We start from the raw sequence: 19462 nt of genomic DNA, 5'->3' as shown, positions 1-19462 counted from the left end.
TTGACAATCTTAGTGAAATGAATACATATTTACAAAAATATAAATTGCCCAGATTAACAGAAGCGGAAGCAAAATACTTAAATAACCCCATCTCAGAAAAAGAAATTGAACAAGCCATTGATGAACTCCCTAGGTAAAAATCTCCAGGGCCAGATGGATTTACATGTGAATTCTATCAAACATTTAAAGAACAATTAATTCCAATACTATATAGACTATTTGGGAAAATAGGCAAAGAAGGAGTCTTACCAAATTCTTTTTATGATACAAATGTGGTGCTCATACCTAAACCAGGAAGAGTCAAAACAGAGAAAGAAAATTATAGACAAATTTCTCAAATGAATATAGATGCAAAAATTTTAAACAAAATATTAGCAAATAGATTACAGCAACTTATCACAAGAATAATACAGAAAAAGCTTTTGACACCAAATACAACACCCATTCCTATTAAAAACACTAGAAAGCATAGGTATAAATGGAGTCTTCCTTAAAATAATAAATAGCATCAGATTATCTAAAACCTTCAGCAAGCATTATATGTAATGGGGACAGGCTAGAAGCATTTCCAATAAGAGCAGGGCTGAAACAAGGATGTCCACTATCATCACTGTTATTCAATATTGTACTGGAAACGTTAGCTTTAGCAATAGGAGAAGAAAAAGAAATTAAAGGTATTAGAATAGGCAAAGATGAAACAAAGCTATCACTCTTTGCAGATGACATGATGATATACTTAGAGAATCCTAGAGAATCAAGTAAAAAACTACTTGAAATAATAAACAACTTTAGCAAAGTTGCAGGCCATAAAATAAACCCACATAAATCACCAGCATTTCTATATATTACCAACAAAGCCCAATAGCAAGACATAGAAAGAGAAATTCCATTTAAACTTACTGTAGACATTATAAAATATTTAGGAGTCTGCCTACCGAAACAAACCCAGGAAATCTGTGAACACAATTACAAAATACTTTTCACACAAATAAAATCAGATCTAAATAATTGGAAAAACATCTGTTGCTCATGAGTAGGCCGAGCTAATATAATAAAAATGATAATACTACCTAAGCTAATTTACTTATTCAGTGCATACCAATCTAACTACCAAAAAATTATTTTATAGAGTTAGAAAAAATAATAACAAGATTCATGTGGAAGAACAAAAGGTCCAGAATATCAAAGGAATTAATGAAAAGAAATTCAGGGGAGGGTGGCCTAGCTATTCCAGATCTTAAATTGTATTATAAAGCAGCAATTATCAAAACTGCTTGGTACTGGCTAAGAAATAGAGTAGTGGATCAGTGGAATAGGCTAAATATGCAAGACACAGTAGTCAAAGACCCCAGCTTCTGGGATAAGAACCCACTCTTTGAAAAAAACTGCTGGGAAAACTAGAAAAGAGTATGGCAGAAACTAGGCATAGACCCAAATCTCACACCAAATACCAAAATAAAGTCAAAATGGGTTCATGACTTAGACATAAAGGCTGATACTATAAGCAAACTGGGAGAACAAGGAATAGTTTACCTATCAGATCTATGGAGAACAGAAGAATTCATGACCAAACAGGAGATAGAGAGCATTATGAAAAGCAAAATGGATAATTTTGATTACATTAAATTGAAAAGTTTTTGCACAAACAAAGCCAATGCAACTAAAATTAGAAGGAAGGTAGAAAATTGGGAAAGAATTTTTACAACCAGTCTCTCTGATAAGGGCCTCATTTCTAAAATATATAGACAATTAAGACAAATTTATAAGACTACAAGCCATTCCCCAATTGATAAATGGTCAAAGGATATGAACAGACAGTTCTCAGATGAAGAAATTAAAGCCATCTATAGTCATATGAAAAAATGCTCTAAATCATTATTGATTAGAGAAATGCAAATTAAAACAACTCTGAGGTACCACATCACACCTATCAGATTGGCCAACATGACAAAACAGGAAAATGATAAATGATGGAGAAGATGTGGGAAAATGGGAACACTAATGCATCGCTGGTGGAGTTGTGAAATGATCCAACCATTTTGGAGAACAATTTGGAACTATGCCCAAAGGGCTATAAAAATGTGCATACCCTTTGATCCAGCAATAGCACTTCTAGGGCTATATCCCAAAGAGATCATACAGGTGGGAAAGGGACCCACATGTACAAAAATATTCATAGCAGCTCTTTTTGTGGTGGCAAAGAATTGGAAATTGCAAGGATGCCCATCAATTGGGGAAAGGCTGAGCAAGCTGTGGTATATGAATATAATGGAACACTATTGTGCTATAAGAAATGATGAACAGGTTGACTTCAGAAAAACCTGGAAAGACTTGTATGGTCTGATGCTGAGTGAAGTGAGCAGAACCAAGAGAAGTCTGTATACAATAACAGCCACGTCGTGCAATGACTAATATTGATAAACTTAACCCTTCTCAGCATTACAAGGATCTAAGACATCTCCAGAGGCCTTGTGATGGAAAATGCTATCCACATCCAGAGAAAGAACTATGGAAGTTGCATCGCTATCATTTTTTTTTCTCTTCTGTTGAGTTTTGTTTCCTCTTTCTGACGGCTCCTCCTATTGGTTTTAATTATGTTTAATAGGAATGTAAATGTATAGCCTATATCAGATTGTGTACCGTCTTGGGGAGAATGGTGGGGAGGAAGAGGGAGAAAAATTTAAAACTCAAAAGCATATGGAAGTGATTGTTGATAAATCAAAATAAATTAATAAAATTTAAAAAAAAAAGAAAGTGAGCTACTTGGGAGCACGGACTATCTCACTTTTCTAATCTATTTCAGGTTTATTTTCCTATCCGTGTCTCATACTTCACATAGTGCTTTGCAAATAGTAAGTACTTGTTAAATTCTTTTTTTTTTAATTCATTCATTCACTCATGCATTTATATAAAGCGCTGTAACTACATGAATTTTTTTTTAATGTGTCATCCTTCTTGACCATCCTTAATTAAGAGTCATTTGAATTTTTGCCACTTTTCTCCCTTTTTTTCTTCTTCTATTTCAGATACTCTACAATGATATCAAAGGCCCTCCACAATCTGACCACAACTTATATTTTCAATCTTATCTCTTGCTCCTTTCTTACTTGCTCTAACCAGACTGGTTTGTTGGTCTGACTTGTCTATTGAAAACACATTTACCGGAGGAGCAACAAAAGCATAGCAGGAGGGAAATAGACTACAGCTATGGAAGACAAAAATAAAACTCTCCTGCCCTCATGGGGATTATATTCTACTGGAAGAGGAGTATAAAGTGCATTGGGTAGAGGAGGATCAGGAAGACTTCCAGAGGAGTTCAGTTGTGTCTGACTCTTTGTGACCCCCATTCGGGCCTTAGCAGAGATACTGGAGTGATCTGCCATTTCCTTCTCCAGCTCATTTTACAAATGAATAAACTGAGGCAAACAGGGTTAAGTGACTTGTCTAGAGTCACACAGCTAGTAAGTGTCTGAGGCCAAATTTGAACTCAGGTTTTCATGATTCAAGCTTAGTGCTCTATCCACTGCATCACATAGCTGCTCCAAAGGAAGATGAGGTTTCTGAAAAACCCATATGGGTAAGAGAGTATCTCTATTATATAAATAAATGGAGACAAGTTTGGAGAATAGCTAGTAATCTGGTTAATAAAGAGAAGAAGTATGAAATGAGGCTGGAGAGGTAGAGGGTATACATCCTGAGAGGGGGGAGTTTTCTAGTTCTCTCCACAATAATTAGATCTGAATTGCATAGGGAAGTATTTGTGGAAAATCCATTGAGCTTGAGGCAGCAGATGTTTTTCTGAGACAGCAAGGCCTTGATTTAGTATCTATAGAAAAATCAACTGCTTTCTTGGATTTTCTGAATTTTCTACATCAAAACAAGACTTTCCTTGCCAAATTTTCATGACACCACAACTCAGAAAGCCTGAGTGAGCTTTGGAGACAACAGATATTACTTTTCCCTTCTCTCATATGTCCTCATACAAAGGCCACCCCTATATTAATGAAGCCTTGCTCTTCCGTATACATGGACTATGCATGCTTTTAAAAAAGCATTATCAAACTAAATAAAGAATATCATCAAAAGATGTTTGGCTTATTTGCAGAATATCAGGTCAAGATCCAATCCTTGAGTATACTATTTAATGGACTCAGTAAATGCTAACTGTTGTTGTGGATAAGGGCAAAGGACTTTCAAAAACTCCAAATGAAAGGGTGATTCCTCACCCTATAGGAATTGACCATTCCACAGGAAAGATCTTTTTGAAAAGTGACCTTCAAAGATAGCCTATTCGTCATTTATAGTGCAAAATCTGCACTGAAAAAATTCTTTCTCGGTATAGGTCTAACTGCAGCAGGTTTAACTACCTTCTAAACAGGTCTGACTTTAGGTATGGAGTTATTTCTTTATTGTATAAAATGTGGGGATTTTCATTTAGATGATCATTGGTCAATGACCTTGCTAAAATTATGTTCTTTGTTCCTTTTGATCACAGATCAATTTGTTCTTTATTTCTGAAGTTCATTTTCTTTTCATGGTAACTATACTACCACATTTCTTTTCTTTTTTTTTTTTTTAAGAATGTTACTAAATATTTAATTACTCTGATTTTCCTTTGAAATAACAATCTTTGATATGTACTCCATCTCTGGGTTCTGGGCCTTTTCTCTGGCTGTTCACCAAGCCTGGAATGCTCTCTCTCTCTCTCTCTCTCTCTCTCTCTCTCTCTCTCTCTCTCTTTTCATCTCTGCCTCCTGGCTTCCCTAGATTTCTTCAAGTCCCAACTAAAATCCCATCTTCTGGGCCAGCTAGGTGGCACAGTGGATAGAGCTCTGGCCTTGGAGTCAAGAGGACCTGAGTTCAAAGCCAACTTCACACACATAACACTTACTAGCTGTGTGACTCTGGGCAAGTCACTTAACCCCATTGCCTAGCAAAAAATAAACACAAATGTTTAAAATCTCATCTTCTGCAAGATGCCTTTCCCAGCTCCTCTTAATTCTACTGCCTTCCTTCTTTTATTTATTTCCTACTTCCCCCATGTATAGCTTGTTTGTACATACTTGTTTGGAATGCTGGGCCTGGAGTCAGGATCTGGCTTCAGTTGCTTAATAGCTGTCTGACTGGGCAAGTCACTCTTTTGCTTCAGTTTCTTCACCTGTAAAATGATTCAGAGAAGGAAAGGGCAAACCTAGCATCTTTGCCAAGAAAATCTCAAATGGGGTCAAGAATAATCCTACATGGGGGCAGCTACGTGGTGCAGTGGATAGAGCACTAGCCCTGGAGTCAGGAGGATCTGAGTTCAAATGTGACCTCAGACTCTTGACACTTAACTAGCTGTGTGACCTTAGGCAAGTCAATTAACCCCAATTGTCTAGCCAAATAATAACAATAATAATAATAATAATCATCTTATATGACTAAAATAACAGCAACATTTGTTGCTTATTTCCCCCATTATATTGTAAGCTCTTTGAGGTCTCTTTTACCTCTTTTTGTATCCTGAGCACTTAGACTGCATGGCACATAGTAGACACTTAATAAATGTTACTGATAAAAATCATGTATTTTTTCCTTTACAGTAATTTCCTATTCCTCTGCTCAACATCCCTAAATTTTTCTTCTCAGTCTATTATCCTTGTACTTCCTCTATTTTGATTACATTTTCTAATCCTACCAACTGCTTGCAATTTTCTTTAGCAATTTAGCAGAAAACAAAAACAAAAACAAAAACAAGAAAACCTCTTGCATAAAGGTTCCTGTTGCTAAGTAACATCTTCCTTCCCTCCCTTTTTCCTCTGGGCAGTCTGGTTGCCATAGTGCCCTTGTTTAGGGAAGACTCTAGTCATTACTCAGTAATCAGGGTTGCTGAAGAAAAAAGCAGGTTTTCTTTTTATATGGCTGAGTCAGTCCACTGAAACGGCTTAACATGGTATTTGGATTTATTTCAGAAAAATATACTCCAGTTTGAGTACTGTATTCTGCAGTCTCACTCAGCATAGTTTGGATTATAGAAGAGCATGGAAGAGCAACATGAATGTGGTCTAATTGACAAGAAGAGTTTTTAAATATTGAAGTGTATTAAAAAGGAATGTTTTAGGTTCTCCTTTTCTGGGAATTTAAGAAAATTATAAAATGGGCTCTCATTCACTTTTGCAAGTTTTTGTATGATCCCTTAAAATAAATAAGTAAATATTTTTTATTAATTTTTTTTTTATATGTTAAATTTTTTAAAGTTAAGATTGATTACACTTAAAAGCTATCAGGGAATAAGGATTAAACTTCTAATTACATGTAGTAGAGTTGGTCAGTCGGTCAGTTAGCATTTATTAAGCACCAACTATGTGCCAGGCATTGTGCTAAAAGTTGGGGACACAAAACCGGCCTTGCAGATTACATGTGCCTTCTCATCCTGTGCATCCCTGCCCCATCACAACCTGAATTATTCTATACAAATTCTAATATTTATGAATTGAATCCTCCTCTTGCTTATTAAAAAAAAAATTCAAGGCTGCCAATGTAGCATTCAGAACATAAATCTCTCATTGATTGGGGTGAGTGGGGTCAGGAAGGAAGCTAGAGGGAAGCCTAAAACACTTCTCCAAGTCCTTTACCACTTTTAGATAGGCTATTATAGCTAGAAATGACTTTCTAGGTTATCTTTTCATTTAGATTCCTTTTTCCTTATTATTTATTTTTGCAGAGGAGAAAAACTGATACTAGAAAGGTGACTTGTCCAAGGTCACATAGCAAGTTAGTAGTTACAGAGCCAGATCTAGGAACAGCTGTCTGATACCAACTAAGGAAGTATTATATTATGTTGATGCCTTTGGCAAAAATTTCAAAGTATTTCAAGCAGATGATTTAGAGTAGAAGATTTTTTTAACCTTCAAATATACTTAAAATATAATGAGAGACACATTATATTGGGTGGACATATTATATTGCTTAAAGGCAGCTAGGTGGTTCAGTGGACATAGCACTGGATCTGTAGTCCAGAAGACTTGGGCTCAAATCTGTCCTCAGACATGTACTAGCTCAGTGACCATGGGCAAGTGACCTGACCTCTATCTGCCACAATTTCCTCATCTGTGAAATGGGGATAATAACAGCATCTACTCCCCACCCCCCCAGGGTTTTTGTGAGTTTCAGATGTGATAACATTTGTGAAATGCTTTGCAGACCTTAAAGTCTGCATATGTTGTTGTTCTTCAGTCACTTCACTCATGTCCAAGTCTTTGTGACCCCATTTGGGGCATTCTTGACAAAGATACTGGAGTGCTTTGCCATTTCCTCCTCCAGCACATTTTACAGATGAGGAAACTGAAGCAAAACAGGGTTAAATGACTTACCCAGGATCATGGAGTTAGTAAGTATCTGAGGACAGATTTGAACTTAGGAAAAGGAGTCTATCCTCTATACTCTATCCCCTGTGCCACCTAGCTGCCCATAAAGCACTATATAAATGCTAACTATTTTTTTCCTATTGTTTCTGATTGCCAATTGGGCAAATTTATTTTAAAGGCAGCATACTAGATAGAATCCTAGTTTTGGTGTCTGTAAACCTGGGTTCAAATTCTACCTCAATATTTACTGAATGTGTGATTAAAGGCCAGTCACTTAATCTCTGTTTCTCATTTTCTTCTTCTGTAAAATGGGGATATTATTCATCCTGTAGTAATATTTCTTTTTTTTTTTAAAGGCAATTGGTGTTAAGTGACTTGCCCAGGGTCACACAGCTAGTAACTGTCAAGTGTTTGGTCTGAGGTTGGATTTGAACTCAGGTCCTCCTGACTTCAAGGCCAGTGCTCTATCCACTGTGCCACCTAGCTCCCCTCCCCCCCCGTGGTAATATTTCACATAGTGATGTTATAAAAAAAAGTTCTTTGTAAACCTAAAAGTGCCATGTAAATATGAATTTTTTTTTATTTTATTGTTTTCCCAATGTTTGTTGTTCATCCTTCCTTTTCTTTCCTTTTTTTCCCTTTGGTGAGGCAATTGGGGTTATGTTACTTGCTCAAGGTCACACAGCTAGTAAGTATCATGTATCTAAGGCTGAATTTGGACTCAGGTCCTCCTGACTCCAGGGCCCATGCTCTATCCAGTGTGCCACCTAGCTGGCCCCTATCCTTCCTTTTCAAAGAGGACCAGTGACATCACAAGGTGATGTCTTGACTTGTGTGTAGGTTGGGTTTAATTGAAGCAAAGTTGCACAAAGTTGTCAGCTTTACTCTCTCTTTCCCAGAGTCATCGAAGTCCAGTGGTAAGACAAAAGTCAAGAAGACTGTTGATAGCCCAGGATGCAGCGGACGACCTTGGCATCTTTGATATCTGATCAAGCTCTAAGCAACTCCACAGCTCCTGCTTCAGCTGTCTTCATGGCCATAGGAACAAATTGTTCTCATCCACCCATTTCTGGCAGGGGAAAGTCTTCACATGCTTGGGGTAGACACCTCTTCCCCCAACTCACCAACGGGTTTGAGGCCTATCAGTAACCCTCAATCTGGTTTAGCTGTCTGCTGAGTGATTTTACAGGAGTGAGGCCACATGCATGCTACAGCTTCGTGGAACCACAGGTGAGAGCTGGGTGACAGGTGGACACCAAAGGTGGATGAGCAGCCCTGAAAAGGGCTTGGCAAGCACTCACACCAGAGGCGTTAGTCCTCCTGAACATCCCATACACTCCAACAGAAGCGGCACAGCAGACAGAGGACTGGACTGGTGGTCAAGAAGATTTTGTAGTCAGATCCCACCTCTGATAGTCAGTTACATGACTTTGGAAAAGTCATTCAATCTCTCTGAGCTCTCCTTTCCTTCTCTCTAAAATGGTTATAATAAGATCTATCTCACAGAGTTGTAAGGCTAAAATGAGATCATGTTTAGTAAGTTTTGTACACTTTAAATGTCAGAGTTTTTTTTTAATTTGAAGCTGTACATTAACTTATTCTTTTAGAAAATAAGAATAATGGTTTTAAGAGATTATAACAAAGTCAAACTGGCTACTAGGATTGTGAAACCTGATAGTTTAATTTGTATTTTAAGAAAGGTCAATTTGTGTCTTCAACCTAGCTTATTAGGTGTTAATAACTCTGCTGATTATATAAGAAGTGAGCTCCATACTCCCTCCTGCCCCCACCAATTAATATCATCACAGAAGGCCCAGACATATAGGTTGAATCAATTATTCTATCCAAAGTGTAAACTAGGTGTGAATAAGTTCTGGATCAATTTGAGAGGATTACAGGATTTGTGGCAGATGAAAGGCATATAACCCCATACAGGAAAGAACTTATTGAAAAGATCAAGTCACATCTCTTGGGCTACCCATAACATGGAAAGCCAGTTTAGAGTTGATTAGTTACGTAGTGAACCAGCCTAATGGTCAAAGAATAATAGTTTGAGTCCAAGAGTTGCAGCTAAGCCCTGAGAAGGATTTGATCTTTTTGTCTTGTTGTTCAGTCACACACAGTTCTTTGTGACTCCATTTGGGGTTTTCTTGGCAAAAATACTGCAGTGGTTTGCCACTTCTTTCTCCAGCTCATTTTACAGAAAAAGAAACTAAGGTGACTTGCCCAGGGTCACCAGCTAGTAAGTGTCTGAGGCCAGATATGAATATAGAAAGATGAGTCTTCCTTACTTCAGCCCCAATATTCTATCCACTAGCAGCTCTAGATTTGATCTCTAGGGCTGAGGGAAAATGTGGAAATTAGTTTTTTTCTTCTTCCTTATCTTATTGATGTTGTTAGAAAGCCTAGACAAGTAGCAGACAGTGTATTTAGCTAGAATCAGAGAGAGTGGACCAATAAACAACAATAAACCATAAACTTTTATTAAGTACTCAATCTGTGACAGGCACTGTATTAAGATCTGGGGATACAAGAAGAGGCAAAAGATAGTCCCTGCCGTCAAGGAGCTCACAATCTAATGGAGGAGGTGACAATCAGACAAATATGTGTAAATAATCTACATAATGGATAAATAGGAAACAAAACAAAAGAGACACTAGAATTAAGAGGGGTTAGGAAAAGGCTTCTTGTAGAACAGGCCTGCATAATCTGTGGTCCATAGGTTCTAAGTGGAAAACACCCTCTACATTTTTCACAGGTCCCCCAAAATTGTTTGGCGTGCCCCCTAGGCCGCAGGTTATGCATGCCTGCTGAAGAAGATAAGATTTTAGTTGGGACTTAGAGGAGGCCAGATTAGTCAGTAGGAAGAGATGAGGAGGGACAGTATTCCTGGCAATGGTGATAGCCAGAAAAAACTCTGGAGCCAAGAAAATGTAGTGTCTTGTTTGTGCAATAGCCAGGAGGCCAGTGTCATTGTACTGAAGAGTATGTGCTGGGGAATGAGATATAAGAAAACTGGAAAGGGAGGAGGGGCCTAGATTATGAATGGCTTTTGAATACCAAATAGAGCATTTGTATTTAATACCAGAGGTGATAGGGAAGCACATGAGTTTATGAAGTAGGGGGATAACATGGAAAATTACTTTGGTGGTTGAATGGATAGTTGGAGATAGGAGAAACTTGAGGCAGGCAGACCCACCAGTAGGTTACTGCAATAGTCCAGGTGATGAAGGCCTGTACCAGAGTTGTGGCGGTATCAGAGGAGAGAAAGGGCCATATTTGAGAGATGTTACAAAGTTGAAATCTACAGGCATTGGCAACAAATTGGATATGGGAGGTGAGAGAGAGTGAGGAGTCCAGAATTACCTCTAAAGGCTGGTAGAACATTCTGAGCTTATATAGGTCTGCTCAGCCACAGTCAGACACAGCGTAACTTGACCCTAACCTAGTGATGTCATTTTAGTCCTCTTTAAGAATGAAGGACAACAACCAACCAGACTATATAATAGATAGTATTTGTTGTTAAATTCTTTTTCAGCCATGTCTAACTCTTTGTGACCCCATTTTGGAGTTTTCTTGGAAAAGATACTGAAGTAGCTTGCCATTTCCTTCTCTTGCTTGTTTTTACAAATGAAGAACTAAGGCAAATAGGATTAAGTGACTTTACCAGGGTCACAGAGCTAGTAAGTGTCTACGGCCATATTTGAACTCATGAAAGATGAGTCTTCCTGATTCCAAGCCCAATGCTTTATCTACTGCTCCTCCTAGCTGTCCATAGACAATATACTAGAACTTAATTATCATGGAAAATCCCCTGGACCAAGAAACTGGAGATCTGAGTTCTAGTCCCAGCTCTGCTGCTGTTTAGCTATGTGAACTTGGGCAATGAATTAACATTCTGAAGCGGGCTTTTCCTCATAGGTAAAATGTAGGAACTGGATTACATGTCATCTAAGGTCCTGTCTAGCTCTTATATTACACATTTATGTACATGCCTACTCAGGAATATTCATCCAGTGTCTCTAGGTTGGGTGACCTGAGGCTACTTTAGCTGTATTGCTAATAGAGTAGATTTCTTTGAGAAGCTATCAAAATTAAGAGCACGAAAAACCTGGCTAGAAACCAAAGCTGTATTTATGGTTTCAACCAGAAATACACAATCCCTGGCCATTCAGTACTCTATGAACTTTATTGTACATGGAGTTTTCTCTGCTGCCACCTTGTGGAATTTAAATCATCATTCTTAAAAAGTAACCACATTGAAGTGATTTTTGTTCAGTTTTGTCTGATTTAGCTAGCAACAATGAAGCAAAATGATATAGCATAATATATAGTTTTTCCATGGATTTCCTCTCCTCCTCTCAGTTAGTAGAACAGATGATCCAGATTTTCAAATGAAAGCATAAAAATGCAGTTGCAATTTAGTTTAAACAAACAGTATAAAAATAGGAATCTCATCTACCTCTCCAATTGTACTAATTTCACACCACACCCCATTTGTGATACTGACCCAGAATTTTAGAAAGAAGTACTTCGAGAAAACCAAATAGATTTCTAAGTATCCAATTTTAAAATACGTAGGACTTGGTCCCTGCTAATGGATAAAAATTCTTTTAGTCCAGGGATAAATTGAAGATAATTCTTTATATAATAAATTAGTCACCCAACAAATAAGTATTGCATTTCTATAACTGGCATAGCACTTTTCTAGCTGTAAAGGAACATGAGTCCTGTTCTTTGAGGAGTTTATAATAGTGTGTCATTCATAATTTGATGCTTCATAAACACTTTTAGAATTTAATACCATTCTCTGAAAGACAAGTCCATGCACATTTGAAAAAAAATATATTTAAAGAATTACTGTTTTGTATACAAATTTGTTACATTAGAATTGGTTACTAATAATGGTTAATTAATTAGAATTAATGTCTACTGGACAACCAGTTTGAGATGTTTCAAAGACAGCTGGAGATGTGATATTGGAGATTGGTAGATTTGAGGATAGGTAGATTTGAGAATTATCTGCATGGAGATGGTAATTAAATCCATGGGAGTTAATGAGATCATCAAAGACACTCTCCTTACCTCCTACCTTCTCTGTTCTGTAGAGGGGAACAGCCTGGGCCATCTCCAGTTGTCCTGATCTATATCTTGTCCTGGGCCCCAAAGGCTCTGGAAGAGAAAGTGAGGCTGGTGACTTTGCACAGCCCTTCCTCTTTTAAATCAAACTCACCTGCAAGTCATGGCATCACCTTCCTGATGTCAAGGTTCTTTTTGAGAATGAAGGACAAACAACAACCGCTGAGTAGTCTGAGCTGCCCACTATGGACCCAACTGGCTAGTTCTAGTTGGGCAATGCAGCTTGCTCCCTCCTTCCTTCCTTCCTTCCTTCCTTCCTTCCTTCCTTCCTTCCTCCTTTTTTTCTTCCCTTCACTCCCTCCACTCTCTCTGTTCATACAGGTAATACAATACCCTTACCTTCTCTGCTCAAAGGAATGTAAATTTTGATGGCTGAACCTAGCAAGATATCTTGGGCTTTACAGGCTAGATTTCTTTCTTAAAGAGCATGCCTTAAACCCAATTCACTCTGGCTCTCGTTGATTGGCCAACAATAGGTCCCAGTCTAAGTCCCACTTAATGGTCATTGGGCCCAGATGGCGATGAGTTAATACAAATAGTAGTTGTTTCTGTTTTGGCCAGAAATCTTGAGGGTCTTCCCCTCCCAGATTTATTTTTTTTTAATTAGGTAAAACAGGCCATTCTTTGGCTCATTTCTTACTTTAGCCTTAATCACTGAATGGGTGTTGCCTCAGTAAAAGTGAGCTTAAAAAGGCCAAGGTCTCCCAGTGCATCAGGGGCCATCTTCAGTCATCCTGATCTATATCTTGCCTCCAGACGGCTCTGGAGGAGAAAGTGAGGCTGGTGACTGTGCAGCCCTCTCTCACTTAAATCAAATTCATATCATGCACCACCTTCTTAATGTCATGGTCCTCTTCAAGAAGGAAGGACAAACAACAAGAAGAGGGCAACACCATTCTCCCAGTCCCTCAGGCTTCCAACCTAGACATTATTCTGGATTCCTTACTATCTCTCACCTCTAATATCCAATCTGTTGCTAAGGCCTATAGATTTCAACTTTGCAACATCTCTCAAATATGGCCCTTTCCTCTGACACTGCCACAACTCTGGTACAGGCCTTTATCACCTGGACTATTGCAATAACCTACTGGTGGGTCTGCCTGCCTTAAGTATCTCCCCTCTCCAATCTACCATAGAATCAGAATTAATACCAACAGTGGTTAATAATGTGATTAAATTATGGAGAGTTTTCTATACACATAAGACTTTTATTCATCGAGATCTATAACTAGGAATATCTAAATGTTAACATTCAAATATTACTTTTTTTTCCACTGAAAAAGTCAAGAAGCACTTTTCACAGGATTTAGAGATGGAGGGACTTTAGAGATCATCCAGTCCTACCATTTAATTTTACATTGAGGAAACTGAGACCCAAAGATTTGCCTAATATTACATAGTAAGAAGCTGAGGCTAGGATTCAAACCAGTACAATGCACTTGTTTGGAGTCCAGATGCATGCGAACTCATTGTTTGTTCAGGTCATATTTAAAATTATAACTTGGGTAATACAAGTAGTTTTACCCATCATCCCAGTGGTTGATGAGTCTTCCTGACCCCACACCAGGTACTCTATCCACTGCCCCACCTATATATTATACGCTTCCCCCCCCCGAGTATTATGTTATCTATATTATGTATTATATATTATACCTATATATTATATACATATTTATATGACATACATATATAACATATAGTACTATATATTTATATATGGCACATATATAGTGTATATAGTATTATACATTATACATATACATTTTATATATATACATGTGTATATATAAATATATATACATATTATTATTTACCTTTTAGGTTTATTCTTAATCTATCAAAATGGGAATAAAAATCTACCTGACCTACCTACCTTATAACTTTGTTGTGAAGATTAAATGAAGTACAAGGAAAAACAAACATGAAATGCATAAAATCTTCTATATATTCAGATTATTACCAGAAATTTCCTGCATCCATAGGTTGACTTTCTGCATCTACATTTCCTGAATGCATCAAAAAAACCTTAATGCTATTGTGAAAGAGACCTCTAATAATGGACTGAGCTCAGCTGCTAGCTAGTCACTAATTTCTTTCAAATAATTTGTATTCTTAAATGAAAGCGTTTTAAAATTTTGATATAGAACTACTTTAAACATTCAAATAAACTGCCATTCAAAGGGTAATTACCAACAAAAATATTCCATCTTGCTCCATCTGGGAAATGAATATATTTCTGGAATACTAATTTTCTGACTGAATTTTATCTGTTATTTATTTACATTGATTTTTAAAAATATATATTGAAACTCAAGTAACCTGACGACATTTCATTTGAATAATACATTATTTCTTTAGGTTTATTGCTATTATTCAGTATTTATTATAGATTGAAAGTGAACTCAGAGTTGAACAGAAAATAATATAAACACAGAGTTCCCATCCTCAAAAAGTTTGTGTAGCCTCTGTGTGCTTAATAAATTTTAATAATAAAATAATAAAAATTAACTGTTTTTTGTTTAGTAAGTATTTCATTAATAATCTCTCTCTGTGTAGATATTTTAAAGTTGTTCACTAAGTAACAACATCTTAGAATCAAGTTTCTAAAGTCTGTACTCAAATAACTTCAGTGGCTCCCTATTACTGGTTTAAATAAAAAGTCCTCTATTTGGCATTCAAAGTCTGTCATGTGCAACTCTCCTTCTCTTCTCTTGTCCCTCTCCAGTCTAGTTACACCTTATACCTATCTTCCCCCCTCACACCTAACCCTCCTTGGTTCCAGTGACGCTGACCTCTAGCTTTTCCTGGAACAACACTATCTCTGGACTTTGGACATTTTAACTGGCTGTCCCCAGTGCTTAGAATTCTCTCCCTCTCATTTCTACCTTCTGCTTTCCTCAAGTCCCAGCTAAAATGAGTCTTCCCTCTGTTGATTATTTCCTATTTATTCTGTCAATAGCTTTTTTATACATAATTGTTTACATGTTGTCTCCCCCATCTGATTGTGAGCTCTTCCTAGGCAGGGATTGTTTTTATTTCTGAAGGAGTTTAGGACAATGCCTGAGGCACAATAGGTGCTTAATAAATACTTGTTAGCTGGCAGATTGAAGTCAATAAGCATTTACTATGTTACAGGCATTGGGCTACTAAGTGTTGAGACTACAAATATAAGCAGAAAGACAATTCCTGTTCTCAAGTAGTTTATGTCCTAATGAGTGAAGAACACAGAAAAGGAAGGGGGGCGGCAGGACATGACGGCTTTCTTGAGGGTCAGGTCTGCTTGTAGCACACAGCAGAGAAAGTCCAGAGAATGAGGAATAGAGCCTGGAGAGGAGTGAAGTTACAATTGGCCAGGGCACTTTCCTCAAAATGGAGGTTCCTGGATCATATCCAGTCATAAGCCCCATCCAACCAACTCTCAGTGATATTATGAGGTCAGTTTTGTACTAGGCTCTTGTGCTTTGCTTATTACCCATATTTTGTGCATTGTGAATAGATATTTTGGGCCATGGCCTAATGACCATATCTTTTGGATTTTGTCACCTAATTTTTGCCTCTTTAGTTTCCTTTCCTAAAATCTCTCTCTCCACCCCAAATGCATCCTGGGAATTGCTGCCAAAGTCATTTTCAAGGACAGACCTGAGACCTACTCAGGCAACTTCAGTGGTTCCCTTTTGCCTTCAAATAAAATATAAATTCCTCTATTTAGTTTTTAGGGGCACCTAGCCCCTAAAACTAGCCCACAGTGGATACAGTGCTGGGCCTGAAGTCAGGAAGACTCCTCTTCCTGAGTTCAAATCTGGCCTCAGACACTTACTAGCTGTGTGACCCTGGGCAAGTTGTTTAACCCTGTTTGCTTCAGTTTCCTCGAATGTAAAATGAGCTGGAGAAAGAAATGGCAACCACTCCTGTATATCTGCCAAGAAAACCCCAAATGGGGTCACAGACACAACTGAAAAACAACATTTAGCTTTCAAAGCCTTATCAAACCTGATCTCAACTTATTTTTCCAGTTTCACGGGACATTATTCCCCTCCACATACCCTTTGATCTAGCCAAATTGGCCTTCTCTTTGTTCATCCACATAACACACTGTCTCCTACTTTCTGTGTCTTGTACTGGCTGTCTCATGTGTTTGGAATACACCCTTCTTAAATCCATGTCATGAAGCCCCTTTTTTCTTTAAGATGCAGTTCAAACTTTTCCATGAAGATTTTTCTGATCCCCATCCAACTATGGTTATGTATTTGTATTCATTCACTTTGTATTTATATTGTATATGTACTTGTACACATACTTGTCCCCTCCCCCCATTAAAATGAAATCTTGCCAGTAGGGATTTTTTTCATTCGTTTTTACTGGCATCTTCACAACCTAGCTGGAGTGCCTGGCCTAAAGTGCTTAATAAATATTTGTTTGTTGATTGTGATTTGTTGATCAGTGGACTCTTAAACAACCCAGTCCCATAATCCATGAAATTAAGGAACAGGTATTAGAGAAAAAAAGAAAGGTGTGCTCCTTTCAGACTCTGGCCTATGTGCTATGAAATTATCAGGAAATTAAGCAAGAGGCCTGTCAGAGACAATGGATTTGCCCCAGATGAGCCTTTTTTCTTCTAATTCATTAACCTGAGAAAAGGTTCAGAAAAAAGAGAGATGGAGTGCAAAAGTAAGGGGTGACCTTGATAACATCTGAGCTGCTGAAGAACAGAATGTCAGTTATAGAGGAAAAATATAGTTTGCTCTCCAACTTTTTCTTGTTCTTTTTTTTCTTGGAGATTTCTCTCCCTGCCTATCTCCTACCCTCACTTTTGCAATGGCATCTGACAGTAGAAACACATGATAGTATCTAATGTTGTTTCATTCTTTGTACTTGTATCCCCAGGATCTAGCACAGTTCCTGGAATACAGTCAGCCCTTACTGAACACTTGCTGATTGATTATTATGTTATATGCCAACTGATTATTCTTTAGGATGTTGAGTAGAATAGAGATCACTTACCCAAATGAAAACTCAGAGGTATCTCCAGGTGGAAAACAGAAGGTTTTATTCTAGCAAGTCTCTCAGGAGAGTTGGGCGTCTCCTACCTGGGCCAGACTGGTGTAGAGCAGCGAAGCACAAACAACAGCAAGTGTAATGCAGAACATTATTTTGCCATTTAGGTAGTAGGGCCCTTTAAGCCATGGAAAGCAAAAGTTGGTGCTTAATCTTGCCCCAGGCCTCTTTCCTCCTAAATCCAAACAATAGTGAAATGTACTCTTGCATAGCTCAGCATAGCCCATACCTCCAATGCAAATGGATAAGAAAGCTTGCAATATAATTGCTTTAGATAATTATGTTTATACCAGACACCAGGACACCTGGCCTAGTTTGTGTGATCTCTGACACGTAATAATGGGGTGCTCTAGTGCTTGTGCTTGTACTTGTGCCCCAATTTCTCCCCAGTCTCAGAAACACTGTCTCTGACAACCACTCCCCAGCCCAAGGACACCATGCCTAGCAGTTATTCATGCATGGGCCTCAGCATGACCCTTACCTCTCTCCCTGGTACAGCTACACAGAGCTGGGCTGCTCAGGCCCCAGCCCTCAGATCATGTCTCTGGAAGCCTCCCAATTCTTCAGTAAGTTCCTGTGTTGTGAGAAAGCTTTCCCTTGTTGCAGAGCATTCTTTCATCAAGACAGAGGGAGAGGGGTGTCCTTGGCCAGCCCAAGGACTCTTCCTCCTGCCAGACTCCAAAGATCCATCCTCCTCCCTGTCCGGTATACTCCCTGTACTTTCCCATCCATAGCCCCCAAAGACACCTGCACCTTTGGATTACCTCATCAGTGTTCCTGGCATTTCTCTCCCATGCTCTTTTCCATATAAACTCCAGCTCGACCCCTGATCAGGCTGCTTGACTTGGATGTGCATACCCCTGGCAGCTGCAATAAATCCACGTTTTAAATTATGTCTGGGTCTCGCTTGCTGATTTCTTGGTACAACACAAGCAGTATATATAGTCTCTTAGACAAACCACTCCAAAAAGCCCCCCTCCCCACCTGTTTGTCTCAATCTCTTTATCCTCATTGGCTGAAGCAAGAGACCTCAAGTCTAGATTTAGAACCCAAGAGATACATTTTACTCAAAACTAGCTTGGGAGCTAGGGCATTGCCTTATTTGGTAAAGTTAAGGCACAAAACAACAGAGAGGGGTGGTTATAAAACAAGGGAGGGGGATGGGCAGCTGGTACACAACTCACTTCCCCAAAAACGAAAGTGAAACTTAGGCCCAGCTCATCCTGAAGCCTTACTACATTTATTGAGCATAGATTACATCTTACATGAGAAACTTTCACTTGTCCCACACAATGTTCACAAAATTTATCTGTGTCTCAGGTATGATTTGGTTCTTACCTTCTTCTCTTCCCTATTAGCATGAGAGTAGTTGCTTTTTCCCTTTTGTAAATACATATAAATTAATTTTACTACTTTACTCTAAAGTTTTATGCGCTGGCCAAAAGAATGCTTAACGTTACCTGAACAGAGAGACAGAACAATTTATTGTTGCCTAGGCCTAGAGTCAGGGAGACCTGAATTCAAATCTAACCTCTGTGGAAATGGAATGGTTAATGACTTTACTATCTTGATTTGTTTTTACCATCTAGAGAAGCCTGGACTAACCTGGGAATTAGAATCAGCCAATCAGGAGGCAGACTGAGCATCCCTTGAACTTGACATACCAGAGATCCTTTGTAGTGTTCACTGCAACCTGGAATTCCCTCTGCTTTTCTCAGTGACCATAGAACTGACTTAAGCCAGTTCATACTAGCTCTAAGGGAGAGAACTAGCACAAACATCACAGTTCTAGGACCTTGAGGACTTCTTCCTTGTTCCGTGTACCCTGGGATGTCTCATGACTTATATGAAACAACCCTTTTTTGGAGAAAATCAACCCCCCTGTGGCAGTACCCGATTGGGGCATGATATGACCACACCAG

At 38.4% G+C, this 19462-nt stretch overlaps 1 long non-coding RNA gene across 1 annotated transcript; it reads right to left on the bottom strand.

Annotated features, from left to right (window-relative positions):
- Positions 1–52: 52 nt before the first annotated feature.
- On the bottom strand, positions 53–18608 carry LOC144454553 (uncharacterized). The gene is made up of 3 exons (XR_013483046.1): positions 17487–18608; positions 12432–12518; positions 53–285 (listed from the first exon to the last, which is right to left on the bottom strand). It is a non-coding gene; the product is annotated as an uncharacterized LOC144454553 (long non-coding RNA).
- Between the last annotated feature and the right edge of the window lie 854 nt (positions 18609–19462).

The sequence above is a fragment of the Phascolarctos cinereus genome, unplaced genomic scaffold (assembly GCF_003287225.1).
Source record: "Phascolarctos cinereus isolate Bilbo 61053 unplaced genomic scaffold, phaCin_HiC Scaffold_726;HRSCAF=1367, whole genome shotgun sequence".
Taxonomy (NCBI): domain Eukaryota; kingdom Metazoa; phylum Chordata; class Mammalia; order Diprotodontia; family Phascolarctidae; genus Phascolarctos; species Phascolarctos cinereus.
The sequence above is the reverse complement of the archived record's forward strand: the minus strand, read 5'-3'. Positions and strand labels throughout refer to the sequence as shown.